This window comes from Ursus maritimus, unplaced genomic scaffold, assembly GCF_017311325.1.
Source record: "Ursus maritimus isolate PB19 unplaced genomic scaffold, ASM1731132v1 scaffold_2, whole genome shotgun sequence".
In the NCBI taxonomy this organism is placed as follows: Eukaryota; Metazoa; Chordata; class Mammalia; order Carnivora; family Ursidae; genus Ursus; species Ursus maritimus.
In genome coordinates this window covers 87,274,946-87,296,828 of record NW_024424452.1, presented here as the reverse complement: position 1 = coordinate 87,296,828, position 21,883 = coordinate 87,274,946, and the positions used below count along the sequence as shown (strand labels likewise).

The 21,883-nt window shown below is 43.0% G+C and overlaps 1 long non-coding RNA gene across 1 annotated transcript in view; it reads right to left on the bottom strand.

Annotated features, from left to right (window-relative positions):
• Window positions 1-15,799: 15,799 nt before the first annotated feature.
• The window catches only part of LOC103672430, an 18,497-nt gene continuing 12,413 nt past the window's right edge, over window positions 15,800-21,883 (bottom strand). Inside the window, exons 2-3 of the long non-coding RNA XR_571166.2 lie at window positions 16,624-16,780; window positions 15,800-16,186 (exon numbers count right to left, since the gene is read on the bottom strand). This is a non-coding gene — a long non-coding RNA (uncharacterized LOC103672430). The remainder of the gene's footprint in view (window positions 16,187-16,623; window positions 16,781-21,883) is intronic.

Sequence of the window (21,883 nt, the reverse complement as noted above, 5' to 3'; positions counted from 1 at the left end):
GAGAGTAAGGGGATGGAGTACCATCTTTCACGCAAATGGACCTCAAAAGAAAGCTGGGGTAGCAATTCTCATATCAGATAAATTGGATTTTAAACTACAGACTATAGTTAGAGATGCAGAAGGGCACTATATTATTCTTAAGGGAAGTATTCAACAAGTGGATATGACAATTATAAATATATATGCCCCCAACAGGGGAGCAGCAAGATACACAAGCCAACTCTTAACCAGAATAAAGAGACATATAAATAAAAATACATTAATAGTAGGGGACCTCAACACTCCACTCTCAGAAATAGACAGAACACCCTGGCAAAAACTAAGCAAAGAATCAAAGGCTTTGAATGCCATACTCGACGAGTTGGACCTCATAGATATATATAGAACACTACACCCCAGAACCAAAGAATACTCATTCTATTCTAATGCCCATGGAACATTCTCAAGAATAGACCATGTTCTGGGACACAAAACAGGTCTCAACCGATACCAAAAGATTGAAATTATCCCCTGCATATTCTCAGACCACAACGCTCTGAAATTGGAACTCAACCACAAGGAAAAATTTGGAAGAAACTCAAACACTTGGAGACTAAGAACCATCCTGCTCAGGAATGACTCGATAAACCAGGAAATCAAAAATCAAATTAAACAATTTATGGAGACCAATGAGAATGAAAATACAACAGTCCAAAACCTATGGGATACTGCAAAGGCAGTCCTAAGGGGGAAATACATAGCCATCCAAGCCTCACTCAAAAGAATAGAAAAATCTAAAATGCAGTTTTTATATTCTCACCTCAAGAAGCTGGAACAGCAACAGAGGGACAGGCCTAATCCACGCACGAGGAAGCAGTTGACCAAAATTAGAGCTGAAATCAATCAAGCAGAAACCAGAAGTACAGTAGAGCAGATCAACAGGACTAGAAGCTGGTTCTTTGAGAGAATCAATAAAATTGACAGACCACTGGCAAGACTTATCCAAAAGAAAAGAGAAAGGACCCAGATTATTAAAATTATGAATGAAAAAGGAGAGGTCACGACGAACACCATTGAAATTGGAAGGATTATTAGAAATTTTTATCAACAGCTATATGCCAATAAACTAAGCAATCTGGAAGAGATGGAATCCTTCCTGGAAACCTATAAACTACCAAGATTGAAACCGGAAGAAATTGATTCCTTAAACAGGCCAATTAATTATGAAGAAATTGAGTCAGTGATAAACAACCTTCCAAATAACAAAACTCCAGGCCCGGACGGTTTTCCTGGGGAATTCTACCAAACATTCAAAGAAGAAATAATACCTATTCTCCTAAAGCTATTTCAAAAAATAGAAACAGAAGGAAAGCTACCAAACTCATTCTATGAGGCCAATATTACCTTGATCCCCAAACCAGGCAAAGACCCCCTCAAAAAGGAGAATTACAGACCGATTTCCCTAATGAATATGGACGCCAAAATCCTCAACAAGATACTTGCTAATAGAATCCAACAGTACATTAAAAGGATTATCCATCACGATCAAGTGGGATTCATACCTGGGATGCAAGCGTGGTTCAATATTCGCAAATCAATCAGCGTGATACATCATATCAACAAGAAAAGACTCAGGAACCATATGATCCTCTCAATCGATGCCGAAAAAGCATTTGACAAAATACAGCATCCTTTCCTGATTAAAACCCTTCAGAGTGTAGGAATAGAAGGTACATTTCTCAATCTCATAAAAGCCATCTATGAAAAGCCTACTGCAAATATTATTCTCAATGGGGAAAAGCTGGAAGCCTTTCCCTTAAGATCAGGAACTCGACAAGGATGCCCACTCTCGCCACTATTATTCAACATAGTACTAGAAGTCCTTGCAACAGCAATCAGACGACAAAAAGGGATCAAAGGTATTCAAATTGGCAAAGAAGAAGTCAAAATGTCTCTCTTTGCAGATGACATGATACTCTATATGGAAAACCCAAAAGAAGCCACTCCCAAACTATTAGAAGTTATAGAGCAATTCAGTAACGTGGCGGGATACAAAATCAATGCTCAGAAATCAGTTGCATTTCTATACACGAATAACGAGACCGAAGAAAGAGAAATTAGGGAATCCATCCCATTTACAATAGCACCAAAAACCATACGTTACCTTGGAATTAACTTAACCAGAGACGTAAAGGACCTATATTCTAGAAACTATAAATCACTCTTGAAAGACATTGAGGAAGACATAAAAAGATGGAAAGATATTCCATGCTCATGGATTGGAAGAATTAACATAGTTAAAATGTCCATGCTACCCAGAGCAATCTACACTTTCAATGCTATCCCGATCAAAATACCGAGGACATTTTTCAAAGAACTGGAACAAATAGTCCTTAAATTTGTATGGAAACAGAAAAGGCCCCGAATCTCCAAGGAACTGTTGAAAAGGAAAAACAAAGCTGGGGGCATCACAATGCCGGATTTCGAGCTGTACTACAAAGCTGTGATCACAAAGACAGCATGGTACTGGCACAAAAACAGACACATAGACCAATGGAACAGAATAGAGAGCCCAGAAATGGACCCTCGGCTCTTTGGGCAACTAATATTTGATAAAGCAGGAAAAAACATCCGGTGGGAAAAAGACAGTCTCTTCAATAAATGGTGCTGGGAAAATTGGACAGCTACATGCAAAAGAATGAAACTTGACCACTCTCTCACACCATACACAAAAATAAACTCCAAATGGATGAAAGACCTCGATGTGAGACAGGAATCCATCAAAATTCTAGAGGAGAACATAGGCAGCAACCTCTACGACATCGGCCAAAGCAACCTTTTTCATGACACATCCCCAAAGGCAAGAGAAACAAAAGATAAAATGAATTTATGGGACTTCATCAAGATTAAAAGTTTCTGCACAGCCAAGGAAACAGTCAGAAAAACTAAGAGGCAGCCCACGGAATGGGAGAATATATTTGCAAATGACACTACAGATAAAGGACTGGTATCCAAGATCTACAAAGAACTTCTCAAACTCAATACACGAGAAACAAATAAACAAATCAAAAAATGGGCAGAAGATATGAACAGACACTTTTCCAATGAAGACATACAAATGGCTAACAGACACATGAAAAAATGTTCAAAATCATTAGCCATCAAGGAAATTCAAATCAAAACCACACTGAGATACCACCTTACGCCAGTTAGAATGGCAAAAATAGACAAGGCAAGAAACAACAATTGTTGGAGAGGATGTGGAGAAAGGGGATCCCTCCTACATTGTTGGTGGGAATGCAAGTTGGTACAGCCACTCTGGAAAACCGTGTGGAGGTCCCTTAAAAAGTTAAAAATTGAGCTACCCTATGATCCAGCCATTGCACTACTGGGTGTTTACCCCAAAGATACAGACGTAGTGAAGAGAAGGGCCATATGCACCCCAATGTTCATAGCAGCAATGTCCACAATAGCTAAATCGTGGAAGGAGCCGAGATGCCCTTCAACAGATGACTGGATTAAGAAGTTGTGGTCCATATATACAATGGAATATTACTCAGCTATCAGAAAGAATGAGTTCTCAACATTTGCTACAACATGGACGGCACTGGAGGAGATAATGCTTAGTGAAATAAGTCAAGCAGAGAAAGACAACTATCATATGATTTCTCTCATCTATGGAACATAAGAACTAGAATGATCAGTAGGGGAAGAAAGGGATAAAGAAAGGGGGGGTAATCAGAAGGGGGAATGAAACATGAGAGACTATGGACTATGAGAAACAAACTGAGGGCTACAGAGGGGAGGGGGGTGGGGGAATGGGATAGACCGGTGATGGGTAGTAAGGAGGGCACATATTGCATGGTGCACTGGGTGTTATACACAACTAATGAATCATCGAGCCTTACATCGAAAACCGGGGATGTACTGTATGGTGACTAACATAATATAATAAAAAATCATTATTAAAAAAAAAAAAAAAGGAAAGAAAACTCACCCACATGCCTGCAGGAGAGAGAAATGAGGGCAAGCCAGATTTGCTGAAGTTTGTTCTCTCTATAACAGTGTTTCCAACTGACTCCCTACTCTGTGCTTGGGACCTGGGGCGGGCAGAGAGAGAGTTTGGGTCCAGGTTGAGCCGCACCCAAGGGTATATCCTCATTCACCAGCATCACTTCCTGCCCGGCCTCACTAGGACCTGAGGTTAGTTGAGACCGTCTTCTCTTGGGCTGCTATAACAACATACCACAGACTTTGTGGCTTCAACAGAAATTGATTTCCCCACAGTTCTGGAGGCTAGAAGTTGGAGATCAGGGTGCCCGGATAGCGGGGTTCTGGTAAAGACGCCTTTCCTGGCTTTCAGGTGACCGCCTTCTTGCTGGATCTTCACATAGGGGTGGTGCAGAGTGGAGGATATCGGTCTCTTTTCTTAGGACGGCATTAATCCCATCATGGAGGCTTTATCTTAATGACCTCAACTCCATCTAACTACTTCCAAAGGCCCCACTTTCTAACGCTACAACATTGGAGGGTTAGGGCTTCACCATATGAATTTTGGGGTAACACGAACATTCAATTTATAACAGGGACCCAGAAAGTGGCAGCCTCAGGGCAAAGAGAAGCCAAATGTGAACCTTCTGTAATCTTCAGCCAGAGAGATAAGACAACAGAACAGGAAGTGAGCGGGGAGATGGAGATTTCCACCCATGGGTTCGTTGGCAAGAGCCCTCCGATGGTTCCCGCGGGTTTCCTGGGCTCACCAGACGCCACTGGGAATGAAGGCTGCTCAGCTGGACCTCATTAGCGGGCCTTGTTTTCCATTCCAGTTTGCCGCTGACCCGGCCCTGGTTAGCACGCTGCCCCAGGCTGGGAAAGAGCGGGGCACCACCTCATGCTGAGTCACCCAGCCCAGGGACCAGGAAACTTACATAACGAGCCCGATTCCGGGTGTTTGTACATCAGGCTCAAGCTCCAGGGACAGAAAAGAAGGAAGCAAGCCTGGGGGCAGCAGTGGGGGCATGGGAGGGGGAAGTCCTGGGCACCCTGTGGTCTGTCGGTGCCAGGAAGTCACTGTGGCCCCAGGAGATCGTGAGAGGGCTCAGGCACACACGACGTGGCAGGACTCCTCGGATTATAGACGCAGATGAACGAGAAGGGCCACACATGGGACTTCAGCTTTCAATCCGTTAAGGCACCGTTCCCGCGCAGCCTGTTCTCGCCGCCTGGGGAATGTGAAGCCAGTCCAAAAAGAACACAGGTGGCAAATGAGGAACTTCATAAAAATGTGAACTCCTGAACTGTCTAAGCCATGTCTTCGGGGTATTGTTACAGCCACAAGAGACAGCACCGCAGTGACGTAAGACGACATTGTTTGGGGAGGGAAACAGCCCGTGGGCTACAAAAATTTGAGTGGGTGGCCCTTTGAACTTTGTTGCAAAGCTCCTTTCAGTCAAGACCCCTTTGCAGATGAAGATTAAGGGACTGGCTATGGTAGAGACATTCCTGAGAACTCGTGGAAAGGGGATACTTTCCTTTGTAAGAATATTTTTGCACCCTAGCCCTTTGATTGGTTCTGGAAAAGCAGCCTTGCAGAACCCTGCCCACCCCCCACGCATACCCTGTAAGATGTGTCAAAGGAAAGTTGTCTACAGAGGAAGCAAATCATTCTTTCCCACCATAAACTGAGTGTCCATTGCTTTAGTAGGACTTTTTTCAATGTGCACACCATTTCTTGGCGTCTGGGTACAAATAAAGTGGCATGATGTTGTATGATTTCAGCTCTGGATAGAGTGAGAAAAGAACCAGTTTCAGAGGGAGAAAGACCTGAGTTGAAGCTTAGAGCCACCTTTGATCATCTCCCTGCCTGTTTGAGCCTCAGTTTCCTCCTCCATAGAATATGGTGATCATAGAAAACCTCACGGGGTCTCTCTGAAGGCTTTTAAAGAAGCTCTCGTTGAGATCTTTGGATATTCTAAATTTCTGGACAAACATTTGTTAGTGCTTTTTATTAATTTTTTTAATGGTTAGAAAATGAGAGAAAGTGACGAAAAGTGAAAAGGGGTATCAAAAGAACATATTGTTATTGTTTTTATTAATAACTTCTTGGTCACACACACACACAAGAATCTGATAAAAACTAGAACCAAATTCTCTAGCAGAAAAATACACTCTTTTACCAAATTTTCACATAATTTCAGGTTTCTAGATATCCTGAGGGCTAATATAAATCTCAAAATAAAAGTTCTATAATGTAAAAGGTTTAGTGCTCACAAGTCCCACGTCTGCCTCTCGGGAATCCGCAGGAGTCAAGGAGACACCAACGCTGAAAATCTTCTACCACACCGACACCCTCCGCTAGGAGACAAACACCCTTCCACCCTCGTCTCGGAAGCCGGAGACGACTTCTGGGAACTGACCTGTGATTTCTTTGCACAGTGTAAGGGTGGAACTGGGAGGGAAGTCTCCACTTGTCTGCTGGTCGGACCCACCTTCTTGCCCATTGCCTGGACAGTGCATCAGGGAGGACCGGCGCTGAGTGTAGATCTCTGCCCACTGCCTGGCTAAGAGAACCGTGCTGTATGCTAAGGACGGAGCAAGGAAAATGCAGGCAATGTTTCCATCACCAGATGCTTCTGCTGCCTTTCTCTATGGGATGATGCAGAGATTACAGAGGCAGTGAATTCTCCTCACACACGCATGACTGTGAACCCCGAGCCTGGACCAGCCCTGAGAGACAGTGACCAGGTCCTCCAGATCCCAGAGCATAAGACTCTGCACCTTTATTCTGCAAAATCCTGCAGAAGTTGGACTCAGCGCCCCTTCCCCATCACTCTGTGCTACCTTCTCCTTGCTCAACAAGAAAATAAGCAAGCTCAATCTACTAAGGCTGAGAGCAAGGGAGAGAGGTCTGGGTAAGGGTCCAATCAGAGCAAATACTTTTGCTGCCTGCAGGGCATTCATCATGAGCTTATTCTTAGGGCAAGACTCAAGAGAGGCCTTTCATTTGGCGGAGAATACAGGGCTTCCTATATTGACCGTGTGGTCTCACTGCTTCCCCTAAGTGCCACATGTTTCCTTCAGGACTTCCTCCTTTAATGTCAGGGCTTCAAAACCGTTTGTGGAAATGAGTTGATCGTGTCTAAACAGCTCCTTAAATACCAACATTAATGGATTCAAATTTTATCTATCAGATCAATTAGCAAGGAACAAAGGCTTAAGAAAATGGAGCACAGGGGCGCCTGGGGGACTCAGTCAATTAAGCGTCCGACTCTTGATTTCAGCTCAGGGTCCTGAGATGGAGCCCCAAGTCAGGCTCTATGCTCAGCATGGAGTCTGCTTGTCCCTCTCCCTCTGCTGCCCGCCCCCGACACCCCCCACCCCCGGCAAGAGCTCACTTTCTCTCTGTCTCTTTCTCTCAAATAAATAAATAAAATCTAAGAAAGAAATAGAAAGAGAGAAAGAGAAAGAAAGAAAGAAGAAAGAAAGAAAGAAAGAAAGAAAGAAAGAAAGAAAGAAAGAAAGAAAAGAAAAGAAAATGGAGCACCGAATAGTTAGAAAACTGGGAACAAACTGGGCTGTGAAACAGCTCTCCAGAAGGGATGATTGGCGTGGGGACATTGAGCAAAGTTCACTGGATGCCTGAGGAAACAGGCTGTGAGGTGAGAACATCACCATTACATCATCATACCCAACAATTACTGAGCACTTTGCTCTCTAAGAGCTCTGCTAAGCAGCTGGTCCACTTTTCCTCGTTTCAGAGTCACAGCACCCCAACCTTGTGAGGGAGGCACCACTATCATTACAATGAAGAAACTGACGGAGTAGCAGAGCCATTGAGTTTGCTAAGGATGGCACAAGCTAGAAAGAAGGAGATTAAGGGTCATCTGACCGTCTGCCTTGTATATGCACTCGAGTACTCTCTCTGCGCAAGGGGCTCCTGAAGATAGAACCTCAGTCAGGAGGGACTGTCAGACTCCTGATTTCTGAAGAGGAAGAAGAAGAAGAAGAAGAAGAAGAAGAAGAAGAAGAAGAAGAAGAAGAAGAAGAAGAAGAAGAAGAAGAAGAAGAAAGAAGAAAGAAGAAAGAAGAAAGAAGAAGTTTTCCGGGACTCCTCACTCAGCACTTGCACCTCCCAAAGGTGTCTCAGGTTCAGCAGGTTAAAGTTGAACTCTTGCCTACTTCCCCGAACACAAGAAACACCTCTAACCTGCATGGTGATTGCTGTTTCAACTAACAGCAACGTCATCCTTCTAGTTGTTCAGGCCCCAGAATCCCCAGAATCCCCCTTGACTCTACCCCTTTCTCTCAGATCACACATATCCAAACCATCAGGAAATCCTCTTGGCTTATCCTCAAAATACATCCAGAATCTGACCACTTGGTACCACTTCCTTTAGTATGACCTAGCATCTTCTCTCTTATCCAAGTAATAGTAAGAGCCTCTTCTTGGTCTCCCTGCCCCTACCCTTGTAACCCTATAATTTATTCTTAACACTATCGCCAGAGTGGTCCCACCTTTTTTTTTGTTTTTTTTTTTTTACCATTTTAATGTGAAAAAAAACCCACATAGACACAAAAAGCTACAAACCAATGTCTAGTTTAATGAATTCGTATGAGGGAAACACCCTGGTAGCAACCACCCCGATCAAGAAAGTGACGGGCCACCCTAGGCCCCCCTCCATGTGCCCCATCCCAATCACACAGTCCTTCTGTGCCCCCAACACCAAGCATTATCCTGACTTTTACCCTCGATTGTTTGTGCTTCTTCATGGTTTTATCATCCACGTGGGCATAACCATGTACCACCGCTCAGACTCGCCTACTTTTTAAAACCTGATATGTCTTCTGAGTCTCTTTTAATCTACAGGATCCCCTCCATCACTTTCTTTTCCTTCTTTTCTTCCTGTTGAAGAACCTGGGCCATGTGACCTGCATACTCTCCCCCAGGGCATGTTTTTACAGATTGAACACCATGATACATTTCAACATGTCCCTCTGTCCTCTTGATGTCCTGCACGTTGAAAGCTGGATCCTGGGCACCTGGGTGGCTCAGTGGGTTAAGCGTCTGCCTTCAGCTCAGGTCATGATCCCAGGATCCTGGGATCCAGTCCCGCATTAGGTTCCTTCCTCAGCACGGAGCCTGCATCTCCCTCTGCCTGCTGCTCCCCCTGCTTGTGCTCTCTCTCTCTTCCTCTCTGACAAGTAAGTAAATAAAATCTAAAAACAAAACAAAACGAAACAAAAAAATCCTAAACTGTTTAAAAAAAAAGAAAGAAAGCTGGATCCAGAGTCAGATCAGACTCTGGTCTGATTGCTTTGGCAAGCTTTGGTATATTCTTTCAATAGGAAACACAGAAAGTCTGGCCTTCATTTTTTTTTTTTGTTTTATTGTTTTTAATAAACTTCATTTTTTAGCTTTCACTCTTTTGATGTTAGCAGCTAATGACGCTTATTACCTAGACCCATTAATTCCTTAGGGTTTGCAAAATGGGCATATCCTAATTACATGATTTTGTTTCCATTTATTAGTCAGAATAATTGTATGAAGAGATGTTTCCTTCCATTAGTATTACAGTTTACATAGGAAAGACAGGATATGTGCTTGGTTCTTCCCATTTATTTCCTTGGTTTTCAAGATAATGGATTGATTTCCTGTCATTCTCAAAAACTGTCCAATTTCTATATCGTGTGTGTGTATAATTTCGAATTCATAGATTTAAACAGATATGATGAGTTTCAATTCTTCATATTTCTTATCCTTACTGAAGCTCAAAAAAGCTTGTATTTATCAGAAATTCCAACCCAGGTCACTGAAATGAAAAGATGTTCATGACCCTCTGGTTTTCATCTTAGATTTGTGACCTTTTTTTCCCATTTATTTATCTGCCAATAATTATCCAAGTTGAAGAGGCTCCTCTGGGGAAAAAATGCTTTATTTCATCCAAATTTTGGCCAATGAAAGCTTCTTCATTCTGACTTATTTTGACATGATCCTAATAGTCTGTGGTGGGTTGAATAGTGTCCTCTCAAAATCTGTGCCCACCCAAAACCTATGAATGTGACCTTATTTGGAAACAGGGTCTTTGTAGATGTAATCAAATTAAGATGAGGTCATGTTGGATTAAGGTAGGCCCTCAACTCAATAGGACTGGTGCCCTTATAAGAAGAGGGACATTTGGACACACAGACACACGGGAAATATGTCATGTAATAGAGGCAGAGATTGGAGTAATGCATCTACCAGACAAGAATTGCCAGCATTGACCAGAAAGTAGAAGAAAGGCATGGAACAGGTTCTCCCACAGAGCTTCCCTAAAGAACCAGTCTTGCTGACACCTTGATTTCAAATTTCTAGACTCCAGAACTGTGAGAGAATAAATCTCTGTTGTTTTAAGCATTCCAGTTTCTCGTGCTTTGTTATGGCGACCCTAGGAAGCTAAAACACAGCCTTTGATAACGTTTTCACTCTCTGGTATGAAAAAATGTTCTGGGCTCATCTTGACCATTTTGTGGCCCAGATCTGGAGTGTTTCTTGAACATTTAAGTAGACAAAACTTGGGGGTGGGGTGGGGGAGGAGGAAATAAACATATTTGAAGATTGAAAAACATTTGAAGATAAATGAAGGTAAAATTCTCATGAACGCATAATGATATTTCCAATTCAAATTCTGAGAGTCCTATTTCTCAAGGACCTAGGGAAAACAGAACAGCCTACAAAAATTTACTTGCTTTATCCTATGTTATAAATACAACAGTCTCAGAATACCAATACTACCACCACCAATTCTGATTACTGAAACAGTTTTAAAGCTATTGCTCCTGTTATTCCTATTCTCTTACTTTTTCAATGTTATACTAAATTTACATTGTTAGAACATATAGCTGTTACATACACCATGCCCTATGCCTTTTAACTCTCATTTAACCTAATTCTATAGGTAACTGTGTATTTAATACTCAATAACACTTCTTATGCTGATTATTCTCAAGTCACTTTGTTGTCTGAAGCACATTTTTCAGAAAATTCCTTGAGAAGGACTCATGGGAACAATATTCCTTGAGTCCTGCAATGTTGATACATTTGTCAGGGTCCCTTCTACTTTAAGGTAAGTTTTGCTGGACTTACAATCTTTAGTTCACATTTTCTTTCCTTGAGTACCTTAAGCATGGCATTCCACTTGCTTCTGGCATAAATCAATGCCATCAAAAATCTGATGATAAACTACTTTCCTTTCCCTTATAAGTAACATGTTCTTTTTACAGAAGTACCCAAAACATTTTTCATTTTTTTAAACCTAAAGATTTACTAGCTTGTGTTTATTTTCCCACACATTATATGCTCTTTCAATATGTTGTTTCAAATATTTTTCTTTCTTTTTTACAATTTGGGCAGGTTTTCTAAAGTCATGATATTGAGTTTCATTCTGTTTCCTTGTTTTGGTTTTCTTCTTCAGAAATCTCATTATTTTTTGGTTGGATCTTTTTGCCAATCTGAAATACTTGTCATGTGTTCTCAGATCCTTATCTTCATTTCTTTTTCTTTTTTTTTTTTTTAGATTTTTTTTTAATTTATTTATTCGACGGAGATAGAGAGAGCCAGCGGGAGAGGGAACACAAGCAGGGGGAGTGGGAGAGGAAGAAGCAGGCTCACAGTGGAGGAGCCTGATGTGGGGCTCGGTCCCGTAACGCCGGGATCACGCCCTGAGCCGAAGGCGGGTGCTTAACCGCTGTGCCACCCAGGCGCCCCTTCTTCATTTCTTTTTAATGTTTAAGATGTTGTACCTTTTTTCAGAATGGTGAAAATCAAAAACACAAGAAACAACAGGGGAGGTGAGGATGTAGAGAAAGGGGAACCCTTGTACTGTTGATGGGAATGCAAACTAGTGCAGCCACTGTGGAAAACAGTACAGAGTTTCCTCAAAATGTTACACAACTACCCTATGATCCAGGAGTTGCACTACTGGGTATTTATCCAAAAAATACAAAAACACTAATGCAAAGGGATGCATGCCCCCCTATGTTTATTGCAGCATTATTTACAATAGCTAAACTATGGAAGCAACCCAAGTGTCCATTGACAGAAGACTGGAGAAAGAAGATACAATATAATATAATATATAATGGAATATTATTCAGCATAAAAAAGAATGGAATCTTGCCTTTTGCAACACCATGGATGGAGCTAGAGAGTATAATGCTAAGTGAAATAAGTCAGTCAGAGAAAGAAAAATACTATATGATTTCATTCATATGTGAAATTTAAGAAACAAAACAAATGAGCAAAGGAAAGAAAAAGGAGAGAGACAAACCAAGAAGCTGACTCTTAACTACAGAGAACAAACTGGTGGTTACCAAGGGGGAGGTGGGAGGGGATGAAATAGGGGATGGGGAGTAAAGAGTGCACTTATCATGGTAAAATAAATAAATAAAATGAAATGAAAAAAAAAGAAAAAGGTCTTTTTACTTTCTATTTCTGTTAAGGTATTATTTTGTATGTTCTTTTGTTTCTGTGGTCCTTCTAATTTGATAATACTTTGTTTTTCCTTTTATTTCCTTGAGTTTTGTCACCTCATTTCTGAACGTATCTAATTCTGATATAAGACATCTTCTTAGTGTTTTATTTCATTTTGAGAAAACATATTCTATTTTTGATGCTTTATTTTGCAGCATACATTTTTGGCATGATTTCATCCATGATTTTAAGTGGATTTACATTTGACACTTTTTTTTTTTTAAGATTTTATTTATTTATTTGACAGAGACAGAGACAGCCAGCGAGAGAGGGAACACAAGCAGGGGGAGTGGGAGAGGAAGAAGCAGGCTCATAGCGGAGGAGCCTGATGAGGGGCTCGATCCCATAACGCTGGGATCACGCCCTGAGCCGAAGGCAGACGCTCAACCGCTGTGCCACCCAGGCGCCCCTACATTTGACACTTTTTGTTGCTCACTGTTACGTGGGCTAAATTTTCTGGGACTGCTAGAAGGAGCCTTGATGTGAGGTAACTTCTCTCCTTTCACAGAGTTTCCTCCACTGTTTCCACGTAGTACTGGAAAACGAACTAAATGAAACAAAAGGAACTGTGGCAGCTTGCTCTCTCAGATCTCCTGGTTCTGGTCTCCTCCACCGCTTTGCCTTGGAGCTCGTCCTCCCACATCTCTTTCGTCTTCTTTTGTTCTATTTTGAATTCTATTTTGAACCCACCCCCAGCAGGTTCCCCTCAAGTAGGACCGTGCTGAGGAAGGGAGACTGGAGTCGGCTGTTTCAAAAGCTCACGGGGCTGGTGTGCTTCAGGGCCCTACATTCCTCCGCCAGTGGAACGCTCTTCTCAGGCTGGCCTCCAGCACCTTCCAGAGAATGACTATTGACTATTTTGTGGCTCTCCTGTCCTCGAGTCCCGTCCCTTTCCTCTGCAGAGATGCCGATACCATGCAGGTCTTGTGGCTTTGGGTGACTGGTTTCTGTCCACTTCTATTTTGGGGTTTGTGAGGATACCTTGTCACCTAATTTTGAGAGAAATATTGTCCAAGGATTTTTAGTTTTCATTCCAATTTCTCTGTCAGTTGTGATGTGGGGATTCAGAAATGCCCAAATACTATGCTGGCACTGCAGCCGCCATCTTTCCAGAGTGCTCCTTCTGAAACCTGTTCAGGTCACGTCACTTCTCAAAAGTCCAGAAATGGGGCGCCTGGGTGGCTTAATTTGCTAAGCATCAGACTTTTCATTTTGGCTCAGGTCATGAACTCATGGGTTGTGAGATGGAGCCCCAAGCAGGGCTCCTCACTCATCGTGGAGTCTGCTTGGTATTCCTTCCCTCTCCTCCACCCCAAAGCCCCTCCCTCCATTCACATGCATTCTCTTCTTCTCTCTCTCAAATAAATAAATAAAATATTTTTTTCAAAAAGTCCAGAAATGACTTCCCATTTCACTCAAAGTAAAAGCCAAAGTCTTTACGATGGCTTATGAGGCCGTGTAGGATCAAGGCCTCTTCCGTACTCACTTCGCAGACCCTTTCTTGTGCTCTTCTCCTGTCTGCACTGCCCGCTCTAGCTCCACAGGCATCCTTGCTGTTCCTTGAACATGCCACGCATCTTCCCATCGTCTGCCTTTGCTCTAGCAGTTTCCTCTACCTCGATCACTCTTCCCTCAGACAGGAACTAACTTAACCACTTCCTTCAAGTCTTTGAAATCTCTTTCTCCATGACATCTAGTCTGACTGCCCTAATAGTGCAAACTCCTCATGGGCACCCCCATCCCCTTTCCTCTGCTCCGCTCTTTCTTCTTTCCAGAGTATTTCACCTCTTCTAACATTAAACATTTCGCTAATTTATTATGTTACTATGTATTACCTATCTTCCCTTTGCTGGAATATAAAATCCATGAAAGCAGGAATGTCAAGTCCGTTTTGTGCTTTTATGTATATCGAGTGCCCAGAACAACCCCTAGCAGCCGATGTAGCTGCGTAATAAATGCACGGGTGAATAAATACAGGAAGCAGCCAGGGGTGCGGCTTGCTCTGCGCCAGTCTCTGGGGAGCCACACAGGGCCGAGTCACCACCTCCATCACCCTCCTGCCCTGCTCCCTCTGGACACCACGGTCTGCAAGCCGATTGTCTGAATGAGCACCGAGCACAGCCAGGCAGAGTTTGTCCTTGAGCCTCATGGATTATCAGAAGGCGAGCGGTGTCAGAAACATTCTTTCTAGGACTTCTGAGTTCAGCCCAAGCCAGAAATAGCACCCCAGCCATGTGCTTTCCAGCCTTTCAGCACATCTGCTCCTCACCCCACTGGAAGAGCAGAGAAGCCTGGAGGGCAGAAAAAGAGAGACGACACCAGCCCTTTGCAGAGGGGCTCAAAAGTAGGAAAGAAGAGGAGAATGCGTGACAATCTGCCTGCCCCTGGGCGCCAGCCCGGGCCCAGCTGCGTGCCGGGCTGTTCTGAAAGACAGTAACCCAAGTCACTGATGTCCTTACCCCTTTCCATGGAATTCCTGACTGTTATTTACTTGGTGTTCTCCGCTTAGTCTCCGCGAACAGGCGTCACGTGGCCCATCTTCTAGCTGTTCCAGCATAACTAACGAGGTCAGGACCGACCGACCCATGCAAGCCATCAGGCTCACGGTCTTACTTTCTAAGCAAACCTAGGAGGTCTCAGGCAAGTGGGGTTCCTGCCCCCCCCCCTTCCCTAAGAACAAGAAAGCCTAAGGTGGAGGCCATTTTAACAGGGAAGCCCTGCCTCAGACAGTCTCTCTGAAACTCTAATTAGTCTTGGAAAATGCTCCCTGAGCTTGGATGCCCGAAGGATCATTGCCCAATCAGGAGATTGCAAGTCTACTGCCAGGCCCAAGAAAACAGGTAAAAGGTCAAAACGGAGGCTTTCTCCAGCTCCACGCTTAGGATCTCAACCCTTTCCTTCAATTCTTTTTTTATTCTGATGGAAACTGCCAATATAGCAGGCAAGATTAGTTTCCAGACCCTCTCCACGTTGTCGATGGGTGGGATTCCGTCTGTGCCTCCCCTGAGCCTTCCCCGCCTTGTCTCCGGGGCAGCAGGAGCAGCTCTGGAAGCCCTTTCTTCTCTTTTGTTCCTTCCTCATTCCCAGTTAGTGGATGCATCGTTCTTAACCAGTAAAAATGAGTAGGCTCCACTTCCATCAGCTAAGAGTAAGCCAAGAACCCTCAAAGTACAGGAACCTGAAATTCAGATCATCTCTCAAGTTTTCCAAAGTTCCCCTTGAACTTGGATCAAATGTTCAGTGGTCCCCTGTCCCCACGCCACCGGGGCCCCAACCCTGCTGAGAAAGACATTACTGGGCACCAGACATAGTACATATGACATCTTATTTATTCCGTGTAAGCCCTTTAAGATGAATACCATCGTGCCCATTATATTCATGAGGACACTGAGCAGTGTGGTGGAGTGACTTATGCAAGGTCATGCAACTCGGAAAAGGCCCCATCAATTTTGACTGCCTTCTGGGTTTTCCAGCCAGCCTGGATAGATGCATTCACTGTGTTTAAAGGTGACAGGGGCGCCTGGGTGGCTCAGTCATTAAGCGGCTGCCTTCAGCTCAAGGCGTGATCCCAGGGTCCTGGGATCAAGACCCGCATCGGGCTCCCTGCTCCACTGGGAGCCTGATGAAGAGGCTTGAGGCTTGGAGGAGCTCAGGAACTCGACCTGCACAGGGCCTGGTCACCATGAGAGCCTTGAGCTAAAAAAAAAAAAAAAAAAAGTGACAGGGACACTCACCTCCAGACTTCTGAAATGTCATGGCAATAGGACTTCCAGATAGGGAGACTGTGCACCTGGTGTCCCCAGGAGAGTTCTGATATCCATGTGTATTATTAACAGTGCTCCTTTTTCAAAGTCATCTTTGTTTGGACAGTAACTGACATAGTCTTCCTATCCAAAGGAGCAAAGGAGTGGGAAAACGAAACGTAAAGAAAAAAAAAAAAAAAGAATTGCTCAAGAGGTCACAGAGCAGTGGGCATAGAAAGGCCTCAATAGGGCTTTGATGTTCTCAGGGTCTGCCCCACCCCAACTTCTCTTGCTGGCTTTGCCTCAGATGTTCCCTTCCACACTGCTCATACTTCTTGCACAATGCTGGGGCTATGACCTACGGGACAGGAGGAAATGAGATCAGCATACCAGACGGTTCTCAGTACCCCAGATGACCCTTCCTGCGGATCCTCGCATTACTGAAGATTAACGAAGCCTCTGAGCAGGTGATGTCTTTCCAACTCTAACAGAGAGAGGACACTACCGTGGAGGAGAAATCCGCGAGACCACCAAGGTTCTGAACGTCCTGTAAGGAAGGAAAATAGGAATGTCTTCGACCAAAGCTTTTACTCCAGATTGGAGCTTTGCCAGACGCTCTCTTCTATACCGTAGTGAAAGGACACAGCAGAATGAGCAGTGGTTAGCAAAGATCCGAATTTGTATTCTAACTTACCCACTTATGAGTTGGGTGATCTTGGGTGATCAACCTCTCTGAGCTTTAGCTTTCTAATTCACCGGAAAAGGGGTATAAGAATGCCTACTTTGCAATGCAATTGTAAAATTTCAGATGAGATTATGTGTAAGATGTCCAGCATGTAAGAAGCATTTATTTGATTTATTTTATAATTTTTTAAGATTATTTATTTATTTGACACAGAGAGAGAAGGCACAAGACAGAACATAAACAGGGGGAGCAGCGGAGGGAGAGGGAGAAGCAGGCTCCCCACTGGACAGGGAGCCTGACACGGGGCTCAATCCCAGGACCCCAAGGTCATGACCTGAGCAGAAGGTAGACACTTAACTGACTGAGCCACCCAGGCGCCCCTAAGAGGTATTTATGATGATGATGATGATGATGACGTTGAGGGTGAGGATGATGGTGACGATGACAGTCATCTCTCACTGAATGCAACACAGCAATGCTAATCTCGGGTCATGGAGGAAATATTTCAAAGGCATAAACTCCAAAAGGAGTAACCAAGCAGTCAGAACTTTTGAGAAGAAAGGGTCCAATTATTTAACCAATTCAAACTAACTGAAATTTATTTGGAAACTAGTATGTGCCAAATAAGATAATGGATACTGAGGGGGGTTTTTTTTGGTTTTTTTTTTTTGTTTGTTTGTTTGTTTTGTTTTTTGGAGAGAATGACAGAGAGAGAAAGAGAGAGAGCATGAGAGGGGAGCATCAGAGGGAGAAGCAGACTGCCTGCTGAGCAGGGAGCCTAATGCAGGACTGGATCCTGGGACTCCAGGAACATGACCTGAGCCAAAGGCAGCCACTTAACCAACTGAACCACCCTCGCGTCCCGATTATAGGGATTTATACAAATGAGTTCATGCTCTTCAGGTGCTCACAGCCAAATGGAGGGTCCAGGTTAAAGGGGGACATATGTCCCCACTTTGCCGTGATCTCAGGCAGTTTTAAAACACTGTCAGAGCAGAGAAGATGAAGACAGACCGTTTTGCTTAGCAGGTGCAAGAACCTTACAGAAGAGTAGGCAAGGGAACTGGTTCTTCAGAGCTAGGCAGGATTTCTAGGCATCTGACTGCACGTTTACATTCTAGGCTGGGAAAATTCAGTTCCATTCTTCCCTCTGCAAAGAAGACAAGTTGTTTCTCAAAAAGGAGAATGAAGGAGATTCCTTCATACTCCTCTTCTACTTTCTCACATGAAGTCTGTGGCCAAGTCTAAAATTGGATACACATTGTGAGCGCCACAGAGACCTGAGATTGAAACAGAGCTTTTGATGCAGAAATTAATCAAGACTTGGATACAAATACATATCACATATAAAAACAATGTTTCAACTTCATCGAGTTAACTATGAGACATTTAATGGAAAACAAGGCATTGAATCACAAAATAAGTGCACAAAATATGACTTATTAGAGGTAAAAAGATAAACAGTACTTGAGATATGTCACTGCTGAGAAATATTATCAATCAAGGTCACGGTCTGGAAAGAGGGATTAATAAATTCATTCCTTAGCCTTCTGCTTCTACTTCTCTTCCCAAACCTTGTTTAAACTAGTAAGTTAGAACTTCTTGGTTATATAAACAGATAAGCAATTGGCTCTGGAATAGAAAATGAAACCAAATCATAATTCGGTGCAATCGCTCTTCTTCTTTAGATATAAGCTAGTAGAACATGAGGTGTTTCTATGTCTGCTACTGGTCTTCTTGGCCATTTTTCCTTCTTTTGCCCTAAGTCCAATGCAATAGTTGTCCAGGTGGGGAGTTTGCTCCCCAGGGGACATTTGGCAATTGTCTGGGGACATTTTTGATTGTCAGAATGGAAGTGGGGGAGCAGAGTGCTATTGGCATCTAATAGATAGGGGCCAGCAATGCTGCTAAGCATTCTGCAATGCACAGGACAGCCCCTCAAAGCAAAACAGTTACCCAGCCCAATATGTCAATGGTGCTGAGATTGAGAAACTCTGGACAAAATCTGGGTAAGTTGAGAAAGGCCTTGCAAAGAAAAAAGAGAAGATGGGATTCAGAAAATTCATAGCTTGGGGTGCCTGGGTAGCGCAGTCCTTAAGCGTCTGCCTTCGGCTCAGGGCGTGGGGATCACCCACATCGGGCTCCTCCGCTGGGAGCCTGCTTCTTCCTCTCCCACTCCCCCTGCTTGTGTTCCCTCTCTCGCTGGCTGTCTCTATCTCTGTCAAATAAATAAATAAAAAATCTTTAAAAAAAAAAAAAAGAAAATTCATAGCTTTCTTAATCATGATAATGTGAGGAGAGTATTTATACAGGCAGGTACTTAAAACCAAAGCTCTTACAGCATTTTGAGAGAAGCAACAGGAAGAAGGCTGCTCCTGGCTTCCCAGGTCGGAGCCCCCACGGCTGCTGCTCGGGTCCTTCAGTGATTGTATTCTGTGAACTCCAAACTGAGTGATCAAGGATTCCTTTTCCTGATTAGTGAATTTGTTTATATGAAAATTTTAAGCAGTAAAAAAAATTATACCACATATATTTGGATGTGTCTGTATCCCTACATATATAGCAATTCCCTTTTATTAAAAAGAATTGTACTATGGAAACAACTTCAATATCCGTCAATGGAGGGCTGCTAAAATACACTATGGTACATATCGTTATATCAGAGTATCTGTGTATCCATTAAAAATAACAAAGAAAAACAAAAATGGAAATAGGACCTGCTGTAAGGGATTTGCCTTAAAATCCAAAAACAAACATTTTAAAGTAGAAGAATAGATTTAAAAATCGGCAAATAATCAATTGCTGAAGCTGCGTGGAGGTTATATGAGATATTAAATTTTCTATATACTAAATTTCGGGGCACCTGGTTGGGTCAGTTGGTTAAGCATCCAACTCTTGGTTTTAGCTCAGGTCATAATCTCAGAGTCGGGAGATCCAGCCCCAAGTCTGGCTCCCTGCTTAGTGTGGAGTCCACTTGAGCTTCTCTCTCTCTCTGTCCCTCATCCCCCCAATATAAAATAAATAAATAAAATCTTAAAAAAAATTTTTTTAATATATACATGAAGTTTTACATTCCTGTGATAGAGGGACACCTGGGTGGCTCAGTCAGTTAAGTGTCTACCTTTGGCTCAGGTCATGATTCCAGAGTCCTGGGATCGAGCACTGAGTCGGGTTCCTGAGCAGGGAGCTTTCTTCTCCCTCTGCCTGCTGTTCCCCTTGCTTGTGCTCTCTCTCTCTCTGACAAATAAACAAATAAAATCTTTTAAAATAATAATAAAATATAAAACTATTTTTAAAAAATAAATAAGTAAATTTGATAGAAGAAGTCAAAAGTAATCATTGGAAAGCACTCTATGTTCTTAGATGGAAATAGCTTGAAGATACAATGTGAACGGAAAGAAGTGAGGGACAGTATGAGAGGCGACACAATGGGGAAACATTCTTATTTTTACATGCATAAGTAGTTAAAAAATTATAGAATAATAACCAAGAAATTAATTCAAGTGGTTACCTGGGGGCATGGATAGAGGAGTCAGGAACTGGAAAGATGGGGAATCAGGGTGGGAGACAGACTTTCCAATGTGTAGCTTTTTGTACTTTTGAATTCTTCAGCCACGTGAATGTATTTCACATTCAAAAGCTTAAATATTATGAAGTGCAAGTTCGTCAGATAAAAACTCATCTGTTCTAAGGAATGTAGGACATATCGTTGCCACACTTAACATTCCAGCCTTGAAAAGAACTCATGCTACTTTCACAAATATTACCTCATTTGTCTTCACAAAAACCCTGAAAAATTAAAAATGCACACGGTGGAGTGAGGAAGCAGGAATTACAGTCTGACACAGGCCGGGCACATCATGTGACACGGGAATTAGGCTTGTTCTCCCTGGTTCTTAGAAGTAGAAAAGGGGGCGCCTGGGTGGCATAGCGGTTAAGCGTCTGCCTTCGGCTCAGGGCGTGATCCCGGCGTTATGGGATCGAGCCCCACGTCCGGCTCCTCCGCTGGGAGCCTGCTTCTTCCTCTCCCACTCCCCCTGCTTGTGCTCCCTCTCTCGCTGGCTGTCTCTCTCTGTCAAATAAATAAATATAATCTTAAAAAAAAAAAAAAAGAAGTAGAAAAGAACTAAAGTGTAACGAGAGAGAGAGAGAGAGAGAGAGAGAGAGGGAGGAGAGAGCATTAGACTCAACAGAAAGAATTATCTAAGGTCATGTGTCTAAGGAGGCCTCCAAAGAGATCAACTTCCCTGTGTAATCTCCACACAAAATCTTGGTGGAGCATGCAATTTAACAAAAGCTTATTGAGTTTAGGCTGTGCGAGGCCCAAAGGTAGACCCAAGTTGAAGATGAAAAAAACCACATTCTTGGGTATAGCTATCTCTGCAAGGGAGTGAGAATCCCTGGCAGTATCTTAAAGATTTAAAATGTCCACATCCTGACAGCTACATGCAAAAGAATGAAACTTGACCACTATCTCACACCATACACAAAAATAAACTCCAAATGGATGAAAGACCTCGATGTGAGACAGGAACCCATCAAAATTCTAGAGGAGAACATAGGCAGCAACCTCTACGACATCAGCCAAAGCAACCTTTTTCATGACACATCCCCAAAGGCAAGAGAAACAAAAGATAAAATGAATTTATGGGACTTCATCAAGATTAAAAGTTTCTGCACATCCAAGGAAACAGTCAGAAAAACTAAGAGGCAGCCCACGGAATGGGAGAATATATTTGCAAATGACACTACAGATAAAGGACTGGTATCCAAGATCTACAAAGAACTTCTCAAACTCAATACACGAGAAACAAATAAACAAATCAAAAAATGGGCAGAAGATATGAACAGACACTTTTCCAATGAAGACATACAAATGGCTAACAGACACATGAAAAAATGTTCAAAATCATTAGCCATCAAGGAAATTCAAATCAAAACCACACTGAGATACCACCTTACGCC